This window comes from Sorex fumeus, unplaced genomic scaffold (assembly GCF_029834395.1).
Source record: "Sorex fumeus unplaced genomic scaffold, SorFum_2.1 ptg000010l, whole genome shotgun sequence".
Taxonomy (NCBI): Eukaryota; Metazoa; Chordata; class Mammalia; order Eulipotyphla; family Soricidae; genus Sorex; species Sorex fumeus.
Genome location: NW_026606067.1, coordinates 35,208,441 through 35,221,021, shown reverse-complemented (window position 1 = coordinate 35,221,021; position 12,581 = coordinate 35,208,441). Strand labels below are relative to the sequence as shown.

Genomic DNA, 12,581 nt, shown 5'->3' with positions numbered 1-12,581 from the left:
GTGCTACCACATTGCTTATTTTCTACTTCTGGCCTCTCAAACTACTCTGCATGCTTAAAACTTGATCAGTTTAGTAGCTCTAAGTGCCTTTATTTAATACTAAATTAAATAAGGCCCTGGGCCTCAGTGCACTTCTTCTGCTTCATTGTTCTCAGTTTTCTAAGGCAGGTTCTACTCTCAAGTTAAGATACCTTAAAGTCTGAAAATCACCCTACCATTTACCAACACAGAGTAAGGGTTCAGAATAACATGTAGAGAGATCATTCTGTATCTGCCCCTTTCATTCTGACTGACTTCACTCAGCGTGATATCATCTTGTAGTTTCATCCATGTTGCTGCCAGGTGCATGCTTTTGTTCTTTCTTAGAACTGTCCCTTGTAAATATATACCTCAATTTCTTCTTCTTCTTTTTTTAAATCTTTATTAGTGAGACACCATGAGGTACAGTTGTAGACTTACAATTTTTTTGTGATTGGGTTTCAATTATACAATGATCAAATATCCATCCCTCCACCAGTGCTCATTTCCCACCACCACGGATCCCAGTATCCCTCCCACCCCCCATCCCCCCCCATCCCACCCTGCCTCTGTGGCAGGGCATTCCCTTTTGTTCTCTCTCTCCTTTTGGCCTTTTGTTCTCTCTCTCCTTTTGGGTCTATACCTAACTTCTTGATTCATTCATTTGTAGTTGGGCATTTGGGATGTTTCTGTATATTGTTTATTATACTAAGTGTAGTGATGAGCATAGCTGTGCATATCAAATTAATGTTTTTGTGTTTGGGGGATGATGACAAGGAGTGGTAATGTTGGATCGTATATTGTGTTGAGTGAAGTCAGTCAAAATAATCATCTCTATTTTAAAGGTAGAAAATCTGAGCTATGAGTACATGAATGATATAACTGAAGTTATCACCATGGTCAAGTAGCCTAGAATTTCTAGATTTCACTTAGAAATTTGTCTTGAAGAAATCTATAGTTATAAAATTCTCTGTAAAATTTTTTCAAGGATTGGTTCTGCCCTGTCCCTGAATTACATGGTTAGAATTCATTTAAAACTAATGCCATATAGGTCGATTTTATGATGTTAGCCAGTTATGCTCTAACTTGTTTCAGTCTGTAGTTCTTTCCATCTCCAAATCCAAAATTCTTTTTTTTTGAAAAAGGAATATATATTTTATTTCTTACAGAGATTGAAAAACAAGAAGAGGATAAATATGATTACCAAATTATAATATGTATACATCATTATAGTGAAAATAATTACAAATAACCACATGCTCTATATGAACTGTTTTAATTTTGTTTCTTCAGACCTATTTTCATTCATATTTGATTATGTTTTATGTTTTGTTTGTTTTGTTTTTTCTGGGCCACACTCTGTGGTCCTCAGGATGTAGGGATTAATTTTGGTGGGCCTTGGGGAGATCAATTGGGGTGCCAGGGATTGAACCCAGTTTGCTCATGTTCAAGGCAAGTGCCCTGCCTGCTAGTAATACTGTCTCACCAACTCCTTACATGTGACTACTGATATCAGTATCATATATTAAATTGGGTGTTCTCAAAGCATTTCCTATGTTTAGTAAAATATTCTAAAATCCCATAAAATTCTGATTTGCAAAAGACAAATACATAATTCAGTTGAAACAAAACACACTGTTACAGTCATTTTATGATGATTTTAATCCCTTAGTTCTGCATATCATATAACAGGTTAGATTGATTTGACCTCTTTTTTTTTTAAAGGGGGCACGCCCAGCAATGTTCAGGTGTTATTTATTGCTCTGCACTCAAAAATATCTCCTGGTGGTGCTCAGAAGTCCATATGAGATGCCAGGGATCGACCCGGGTGGGAGGTGTTCAGGGCAAGCACCTTACCCACTGTATTGTCACTCTAGCCCCAATTAATTTTTAGACCTCTTGTCAGATTTTTTTTATTAACAGAAATCTACATGGCATTTTTTGCTTATGTTTATTTGTCTAGTTTATAAAATTTTGTGAATTGCATATTTTACTTTTGTTGTTGGGCTGGAGTGATAGCACAGCAAGAGGGCATTTACCTTACACGCGACTAACCAGGGATCAGTTCTTCCACCCCTCTCGGAGAGGGTTGGTAGCTACGGAGCTACAGAGAGTAACTTGCCTGCACAGTAGAGACTGGCAAACTCCTAGTGGCGTATTCAGTCTGCCAAAAACAGCAACAACAAGTCTCACAATGGAGACGTTACTGGTGCCCGCTCGAGCAAATCCATGAGCAACAGGAGGACAGTGCTACAGTACAGTACTTTTGTTGTTATTTTTTTCAGTTGCTTTCTTGAAAGTCTGGTACTGGTTTTTATTTTTTATTTATTTAATGCCATGAGTTTGGGAAGAGAGGGATCTCTGTGTCCATCTCTCAATGTGCAGATACATTTTTGGAGTTCAATCCTTCCTCACCCATAGTTTACCTAGACAGCTATGTGTATTGCTTAAATTGTTATGGATTCAACAAGATTTTACTTTGATCAGTGAATCCAAAATCCTTTTTGTCTGTCAGTATTCTTCGGCTTCTCCTTTACCTGTGGCTTGTCAATAACTGATGGGGAAAAGTAGGTGTTTGCATATCCAAAATTCTTAATGGTGATTAGTAACAAGGTCATTAATCACCGATTTTTTACTACAGAGGGGCACTTGTTTTGTACAACAAACAAAATCTACTTTTATAGAAAGATAAGAAGGGAGTTCTTTTCTACCTACAAAAAAAAAGAAGGAAAAGAAAGAAAAGAGAGAACACATTGGCCTAGTTAGGATTTATGATGTGGAAGCGATCATTTGAAGAAATTAGGTGCTATATTTTTTTAATTTGTTTCTAGTAGGAGACTGAGGGAATAGTATATTTCTAGACTTCTTCAAAAATCAGTTTGTATAGCCAGGTGCAGAACTTTTTTTTCTGAAAGTCTCTGCAATCAGACTGAAGCTTGATAAATGTTTGTTGAATTGAATTGATTTATTCGCTCAGCTGCAGTTGTGTACTTTTGAAAGCAAATGGATGGATCTTACTGCTCTGGAAACCATGCAAATATTTGCCAGGTGCGTAGTCTGTGCTTTTCTCTATTCTGAGCAGAGGGAAGACCAGCTACCAGTAAGCTGGTGTGGTTCTGTGGCAAATTGCTTACTTTTAAATTTTCTCCTTTTAAGGGAAGTCCAGGTTTATGTGTCTGGGGTTGAGTGTGGGGCATGAAATTGAAACAGGATGAAAGGAAAGAATTCCTGAGCAATGTGATTGAGAGTGTCCTGGCTACATTATTAAAATACAATTTATTTCATAATTTGTCATAAATGTAAGGCAGTAAAGATTGTACATTTCTGTCCCCATGAAGAAATCTTACTAATTTTTGTAGGGGACATATTTTTGTGTAGGGAATTGATAACCCAAGAACACTTGCAGTGTCTCTAAAAGTTGCCAGCTAGTCCCAAGGATTCACCCTCATTTATCTCATTTTTCCCGTATGCCATACAATAAAAGTTAGTGAAAATATAGTACAATAAACCCTTTACAGAGGGAAAAGGGCATCGTTGATTTATATTCTTAAAAGAAATATCAAATTAAGCAAATCTTGATTTTGTCCATTTAACCTTTCCACAATTTCAGCAGAAGATGAGGAATGTTCAATTACCTAAATGTTTAGTGCATTTTGTTCTGCCATTTTGTACCCACTTACGTGCTCAGAGAGACACTTCAGAACTTTCAAAGCTTTTCATTTCCTGAAGAAATTTATCAGAGAAGTTAAACATGACATTGCTCCCCTCCGCCATATTATATGAAGCTCTGGAAGCATGGAAGGGAGGGGAAATGGGTGTCTCAGCTCTTGATCTAGATCATTCCAGCTCCAAGATACTGCAGCAGGGTGAGACAATGTTGGAGAGTGGAATATAGCAGGAACAGATCATTGACATTGACTATGACCATCTTCTTTCTTGGGTCTCCAGTTTATCTTATTTAGGACAAGACTTGTTTGGACAAGACTCACAATGAATTATCTGAGTAAATATGCTATACATTTAAGGTGTAACCAAGAAAACAGTGTCAGTAGGGGTAGACTGGGGAAATGCAAAATAGGAAAGAGAGGAAAAAGAGTGGGAGGGAGGGAGGGAAGGATACAGAAAGGAAAAAAAAAGCCAGTCAAAAAGGGCTTAAACAAAATCACAACCTCTGAAACAAAAAGCTTTGTGGTTTAACTGCTGTTTCTCCTTCCAGATGCACAGGATATTTGTATATACCTGGTTAGGTTGATGAGTCAGAAGCATCTTTTGAAATTGACCTATATACTGTGCAATCTGCTCTTAGTTCTCACTCAAATCCATGAGCTTGTGAATACCAAAAAGTGAGATAGGTACTGGAAGCATTTCCCATCCCCCCCCCACCCTGCTCTGGCTCTGCAGTTACATCATCCCGCACCATTCTGTTGTTTGCATGTGTACATTATCAGTGCTGAGGACTACAGCTATCTTCTGTGCATTGGTATCTTGGGAGCATCTTTGTATTTCAAAGACAAAGTGTTATGTTGTAATTCCAATAATCAAATCTGGAGATTAGTAGGGATTATACTGACTGAGTCTATGAGCATGTAGAGGCTTCGCATCACAATCCTTATTCAGGATCTTGTTCCTTAGGAAGGGTGTGAACAAGCTTAGCTTGTCCAGAACACTGGACTGAAAACCTCCTTCTGCTCTCTGAGAACTCAGTTATGGTAGAGAGGTGGAACCATGCTTCCTTCTGAAACACAGTTCAGGGAACTGGCTTCTTTGGGTGCTGTGAGTTTGTGGTCATATGAGGACAACTAATATCTCTCTGTGGCTATTTCCAAAATAAATGTGTGTGTGTGTGTGTGTGTGTGTGTGTGTTGGGGTAGAGAAGGGAATTTGTAAATACAGTAAATCAGTAAATGTTTTGAGTTAGAATAGAAGCAATTAAGTGTTAGTGCTGAATATTAGTAAAAAAAATGAGTAGACATACAAGGGTATATTATCTACCTGGTGTTTTTATTGAGCGCTGAACTTTGATAGAATTAGAATTACCTCCAAGAGTAGGGAAGAGTCAAGGACAATTCTTTTTCTGGCAGCATATTGTAAATGAATGTGTCCTGAAAATTTGATCTTATTAGACTAGTGACAGTTTCTTTTACTCTGTGTGTGTGAGAGAGAGAGGGGGGGTGGGGATGGGTACTGGTGGGATTTGAAGGATGAAGGATGTAAAAATTGTTCATAATAATATTAGCACTGTAGCACTGTCCTCCCGTTGTTCATTAATTTGCTCAAGCGGGCACGGGTAACGTCTCACAAATTGTGAGACTTGTTGTTACTGTTTTTGGCATATCGAATACATCATTGGGAGCTTTCCAGACTTTGCCATGCAGGCGAAATACTCTCGGTAGCTTGCCAGGCTCTCTGAGAGAGGTGGAGGAATCTAACCCGGGTTGGCCACGTGCAAGGCAAATGCCCTACCTGCTGTGCTATTGCTCTAGCCCATAATACTATTATTATGTAAGAAATGACAAATATCAGATTTGTTCTGATTAAGAACTGGGCACCCCAATGAAATGCCCACAGTCTGAAAGCTAGCTTCCCAGCCAAACATAGCCCCACAAGCCCTGGACAATGTCCTGGAATCCTTATCAGGGAAGAATGTTGCTATCTTTCAATACTCAACCACTAAAGACTGAGATGTGTCCAGAATGCTTTGTTAAACATCCTCAAACCCCTACCCCTCACCCTGCCCTCCTATCCCAACCCCACCCCACAACACACACAAATCCGGAGTTCTCTTGTGGTCAGGAGTTTCAGAGATTTAACATATGCTTGAGTGGCAATTGTGGGTTCATGTCCCTCTTTCAAGCTCAAGGGCTGATCTTGTTCTGATAATGATAAGGAAGAACTGATATGTAAAGACCGACAATGTGCAAAAGTGAGCCCCTTATGACCATTCTGTCAAAGATTCCCTTGTACAGGGTCATAAAATAGATACTTATTATCCCTGTTCTACAGATGACGGGTCTGAGCTTTGGAAAGTTTGTCCTGGTTACATGTTACACTAACAATAAGTAGGTACCACCTAGAGTCGAATCCACCTACTACATTTTGATGTTGAAAACTTTGCAGATATAAATCACCCAAAGGACGAAGGCCTTGTGGGGGTTAGTGGTTAGCAGCTCGAGTCATGTACTACTTGTTAATTAAAAAAATTCTTGCTTAGTTCAGAGTACCTTCTCTTACTCTTCGGATGCCTTTTAAAGTGGAAATCATGCTGATAAACATTACTTGCTTTACTTGATAAATAAAATAATCTTTTCTGATAATTCTTTAAAGGTGGGTAAGAGTTATCCCGCTGCTTTTGCTAGACCTAGTAATTCTCCCAACATGTTGAAGTATGTGTTTTTTTTACAATATCCCTCTTCAGAGGAGAGAGGAGACTTGAAGATAAGAACCTAGCCATATTATGTTGCTATTCTAGAAGGTTCTTCAGTTTATGTCAATCAAGTAACCTTGACACCACTATTACATTTCTGAGTACATTAAAATCTTATTAACTTTCAGAGAGAAAGACTGGATTGAACTTGACCTTTTAAAGAGCCTTCAGGAAAAATTTTAGTAGGCAATTTAAGACTATAAACAGAAGTTTAAGAAGTTTGTTGAAAAACCTCTGCCCTCAGTACCCCCAGGTATATTAAAACAGCAGTTTACTCATTCCTATTGATATGCTAATCACAAGTTGTACTTTAATATTGAAACATTTCCTCTAGAGGAATTTGCACCGCATGTACTTGGTTTATTAAAATATACAGTGAAAGAGTTCTTTATTTACATAGTGGTACCAACTCTTGCATTCAAAGCGGTCTGAGTTAGAGAAGCTTAAGTGAGTAATAAGTGCATTTATTAATAATAAATGAGTAATAAATGCATGTGTCACAGATTTGCCATTTTTGGAGAATTTGGAGTCTGTGGTTGCTATTCTTTGGATAAATGGACATAGGAAAAGCATGGCTCAGTTCAATTCACAACATCACGTGGTACCCAAATACTTTAGGGTGTGACCTTGGAATCCCCTGAGCACCACAGGGTTGTCCCTGATAGTCCTTGGCATCTCAAGGCACAGGCAGTGCATTCAGCAGTCTGGTGCAATTGTCTAGGAACTGTTGGGAGTGGCCCCCGAGGAACGCCCCGAGAACTGCTTGGGAGATGTTTCCACCACCTAAGAAAAAGTGAATAGAAATTTTGGGAAAAAAAAAGTGAATAGATATTTTGAGAGTTGTGTAGCGCTTTAAGTGTCACTTGAACATAATGGAAACAAATTCCTCTTTTATATAAGTGGATAAACCTATATATTGTTGTTTTTTTTCTGAGTATGTAATCAAGGTCATTTCAAGGGTCCCATATTTCCATGGGGCCTCCATAAACATGAGGTAAATTGGTCTTTTTCTTCTGTTAATCTCTTATGCTGTGAGTTTATTTGTTAGGCCTACACAAAGAACCTATAGGGGGAATTCTACCCTCCAGGAAATTGTTTTTTTCTAATGTTAAAACTAACAGAGCATTTTTATTGGGTATTGAGGACCCTAATTGTTGTACCTGCTCTGTCTAATGGGCATTGTGGTCATCCCATCCCCGTTGAAACTTCTGAGGGATAATGAAGGTGACACTTGGGAAATCTCAAAAGATGAAAAGGTTTTAAAATCAGGAGTGACCACCAAGCAGAGAACGAGGAGTCTCCACTGAGCACTGCTAGGTGTGGTCTCCAAAGAAACAAACACAAAGGAGAAGGTGACCATCTACAAGTTAAAGAGATCCTTAGAAGAATTCCAATCTGCAGAAGACACATTAGTCTAGGACACAGTGTAGACCTCCAGAATTGGGAGACTGTATGATCTCCGGAGCGGCCAGGGGAGGCCCCGACGGCTCTCCCCCTTGCCTCCTGGGTTGGGTGGTCTCAGGCTGCTCACCCGGCCAGGACGGCCTGTGCCAGGAGGCAGATGGAGGAGGCAACAGGGCCAAACCAGTGATGATCAGTTGCCATTTATTCCATTCTCACCACGTGCCTGATCCAGTCTCCCTGAGACCCCCATTCTAGTCTCTCACTGCCCCTCATTCCTGTCTCCTCCAGTCTCTCCCGCTCATCTCTCTGTGCTCCATCTTGCTGCCTGCCCTCTTTCTCCTCTCCAACTCTTTTGTCTCTCCACTCCCCACACTCTGGGCTGATGCTACTCCCAGTCCAGTAGCAAAATCAACATAAGAGAGCCCTTCCTGAGGACCCATCAGGCTCAAGGTCCAAATACAACCTAGGGGTGATTCTAGTTCAATAATTTAATTAACATCTTAATTCTACTACTTAATATCAGTTATTTTGTATGGACACACTAAGAGATACTTTGAGATTTGTAGGGCAGCTCTCCTGGGAACATTTTGCCACTGACTCAGACTACAGTGCTCAGGCCAGATTAATCTTTCTTAACCCTAGCAGGGTCTGAATCTAGTTATGACTTTTTGGATCGTGACAGAAACTTGTCCACGACCAAGCTCTTAACTTATAGTTAAGCATTATGGCACTTTGGCCAGGCCCCTTTCAATGCCAGGGTAGCACATAGCTCACCGCTTGCACTGGGTCCATCCAGTCCCTTGTTGGGACCCTGCTTTGGGGTGCTAGGAAGTAAGGGCAACTGAGGCTAAAGTCAGAGAACAGATGCCCTGGAGGTAAATATCACTGAGAGTCAATTAAGTCCCATGATACAAATGTCATTTTGTGCCCATACAAAAAGGACATTGCTCTGAATTAACTATGCAAAGGACTTAAGGAGAAGAGGAAAACAATATTTACAAGTTGACAGAGCACAAGAAAGAAGTTACAAATAAAAACAGAGTAATGGGAGCATTGTTATGGGAGCAACCCAATAAACCTAAGCTCTGTGTGGCAAGGCAGAAAGGACAAACCAATGTTATCGTACAGGAGACAGTAATGATCTGCTTAAAGAATTTTTCTTTTTGTTTTGGGTCACACCCGGCAATGCACAGGGGTTACTCCTGGCTCTGCACTCAGGAGTCACTCCTGGCGGTGCTTGGGGGACCATATGGGATGCTGGGAATTGAACCTGGGTTGGCCGCGTGCAAGGCAAATGCCCTATTCACTGTGTTGTCGCTCGAGGCCCAAGAATTTTTAAGTTATTTTTGCACTTTTATAGAATAGCCATAGTAGCTTTGATGTAAACAATTTTAATTCTAACAGAAAGTTAGAGTTTCCTATGCACATTTTGTGACTTTCTGCTTCTACTTGACAGTCTCAGATGTACCCAGAAACTTCTTTCTCTAGTTTGGAAACACGGGAATAGGATATCCCAGGCTAAGAGAGTTTTGTTGTTTGTTTTGTTTCCATTATACAAAGTTATGGTCAAGGAAAGAAGTTGGGTTTATGATAGATTTATTTATTGCCAATAAGAAACGAACTACAGATATTTATCTACTGCTGTATTAGTTATGAATAGTCAGTCTATTTTTTTTTCCTTTTTGAGTCACACCTGGCGATGCACAGTGGTTACTCCTGGTTCTGCACTCAAGAATTACTCTTGGCGGTGCTCAAGGGACCATATCAGCTGCTGAGAATTGAACCCCAGTAGGCTGTGTCCAAGACAAAAAGCCCTACCTGCTGTGCTATCACTCCAGCCCCTGAATAGGCAGTCTTAAGGTAAACACACACAGTAGGAATTTGAGAAGAGTTCAGAAGAATCATTTGCAAGCACCAGTGAGTTGCAAGCTCATTTATAAACACACCCTGTGCTCTGGGCTCAGAGTGAGTGATTTCGAATTGCTTAGTTATTTCTAGCAGCTAGGAAGAACAGTCACTCAGGATGACACTGAAATTCTCCTTTTCACCTGCTCCTCTTAAGGAAGTCACTTCTAGAAGTTCCTTTGGTATTAAGAGGAGGATGGCTTTTTTTTCCTCTTTGGTCTCTCATTTTGGTCCTATCTGGGACAGGCTATTATAAAAGCTTTTTGTTTGTGAGATTAGTTCTCTGATTTCTAACTTCCCCTCTCAAACCTAAATGCCACACTAGCAGTTCTCCCAAATTGCTGCTTCTGCTATTCAGATGCCTCCTTGGTATTGTATGTTAAATGTGAGGATCTTTATTTAGGTGCCTTGCTCTCTTGAAAAGAAAATACTAATGAGTCACCAGTTTGCTGATTTCTTTGTAGGTGTGACCAGCTAAGTGCACTGATGTTGGAGTTGAATCAGAAACTCATTTATCCCACTTCAAATGTAACACTATACTTTCCTTAAGGTTTTTCTCTGCAGAGGACAAACTCTAGGTGCTGTGGACTTGGAAAGCAGGAATCCATCTACCCCTTAGACCCAGTCTGCCTGGGAAAGACAGAGATGCTGTGCTTTGTGTGTTTGGTGCTTGGGTTTGGTTTTCTTGCAATCTCCCCATAACCTTCCACTGCTGCACAAGTGGATAATTTGAAAAGCATCCTTAGGACTCTAAAAATCAAGTGGAAGTTACCCATGATGTGTTTAAAAATATTTTTTCAGGTGTCAGAGATTAAATGCAGGGTTTAACATGTTAAAGCATGTATTCTACCAAGTTACATCCCTGTTCCGAAAAAAAGTTTTTGATTGATGGAACATTGAGCATGTTCGGGTACAGAGCATTAAAAGTGTGTATGTACTGCATCTGTTCATCGCTGAGGTCGGATTTCACTGCTTGGGAATAGCTGGGCAGTGGAGCCAGTTACCTTGCAGGCATGAGGTTGGGAATTTGATGTCTGCTATACTCATACATCTCCCAGTGCCATGCTTATACACTACTATTTGATATCTGTGGTGCCACAATCACAGTAAGTGAGCTCTGGTACAACACAGCCAAGTGTATGATGTTGCGTGTTAGCAAAAGAAGAAGAGAAGGGAAGGGGAGGGGAGAGGAGGGGAGGGGAGGGGAGGGGAGGGGAGGGGAGGGGAGGGGAAGGGAAAGGAAGGGAAGGGAAGGGAAGGGAAGGGAAGGGAAGGGGTCTATGCCATATACTTTTGGCCTCTTTGTTTTGCTTCTCTGTTTGTATACTACAGAGAAATCATAATCTGTGTTTCTGTATTGGGATAATTTTAGTAAGTATAAAACCCTTTGAGTACATATACGCTTTCCAGAATGGCAGGAATTTCTTTACCTCACAGCTAAGCAATGTACCATTGAATATATATATATATATATATATATATATATATGTGTGTGTGTGTGTGTGTGTGTGTGTGTGATATGTGTGTGTGTGGGGGGCACATGTACATTTAGGTATTGTACAACTTTTATCCACTCATTGACAGGTATTAATGACATTAATATATCAAAATGAAGTCTCAATTTAGATACATTAGCAACTCTATGGACTCCTTTTCTTTTCTTTTCCTTTCTACTCTTTTCTTTTTCTCAGTATGGTCATACTGTTTAGTTTTAGGTTTAAATTTATTGTTTTGTGTTATGCATTTACAATAGTTTTGACACTTGTGATCTTGGTATACCTAGTTATCTCACTTCACGACCTCCATATTGCCCGTGACTGCCCACTCATGCCCTGAGTCAGTGATTAATTTCTTAATAATTCTTGATTCCTTCTATTTTATGTCTCTAGTTCAGGAAATCAGTGTTTATCCTTGACTTTGCCTATAATGTACCCTTGATGTTTACCCTGCAGCCACTGTATTCTCCAAGTGTAGCACAGAGCAGGCATATGAAGATGTTTATTTGAACACATCTATTTCCAGCCTACAGCCTGTCAAGTGTTTTTCAGTAGAGCAAGACTAGGTTTAGCACTCAAGGCTCAAGGATGCTGTGGTTGTGTATTATGTGATCAGAGAAACCTCCTTTAAATTCACAGTTATTAGTGTTGATACTCACCCTATAGAATCCAGCCTCATCATGCTCTTTTAATACAGCTAACCCAGTTTAAGCTTGCTCATCTCAGGACCGTTATGTGTGATATACTGCTTCCTGGAATGCTCTTATCTAATTATGCCACTTCCTCAAAAAATAAGCTTTACTGCATCCCCCCAGAAGACCCTGAATTCTCTTCACCCCTATCATATGTCTTCAGGGTAACTAATACAATCACTATAATCTTAGTGTATAGTGATATGTACCAGTTGAATATTTTTTTTAATTTGTCTGTAAGCTTCATGAGGGTAAATACTTTCTACTGTATTTATCCTTAGTATTCCTAATAACCAACACAGTAACCTGATAAACACTGGATGTCCACTAAGTAAAGTAAGGTTTTGTGTATTGATTCATGTTTAAGATGCACATGAATAAAAGGTGATACTTTAACGTCCAAATAATCAGAAAATTTAATTATGGATTTTATCATACATTTTGAAGTAGCTTGCAGGGCTATTGCAGTGGTAATACCACAGTAGTGATGCAGTACCATGGATCCAACCAAGGACCTGTGTATGCCATACATATTCTCTAACCCTGTGGGCTGTCACCCCTACCATTACACATGGGCAAGGATTAAAAATATAGAATTGGTCAAGTCTATATTTTTAACTCATCTCTGCCTGGATTGCTCAG

At 39.8% G+C, this 12,581-nt stretch overlaps 1 protein-coding gene across 4 annotated transcripts in view; it reads left to right on the top strand.

Moving 5' to 3' along the window:
- Positions 1-12,581, top strand: part of TNIK (TRAF2 and NCK interacting kinase) — a 478,684-nt gene that overhangs the window by 121,445 nt on the left and 344,658 nt on the right. The gene's annotated exons all lie outside the window — the stretch shown is intronic.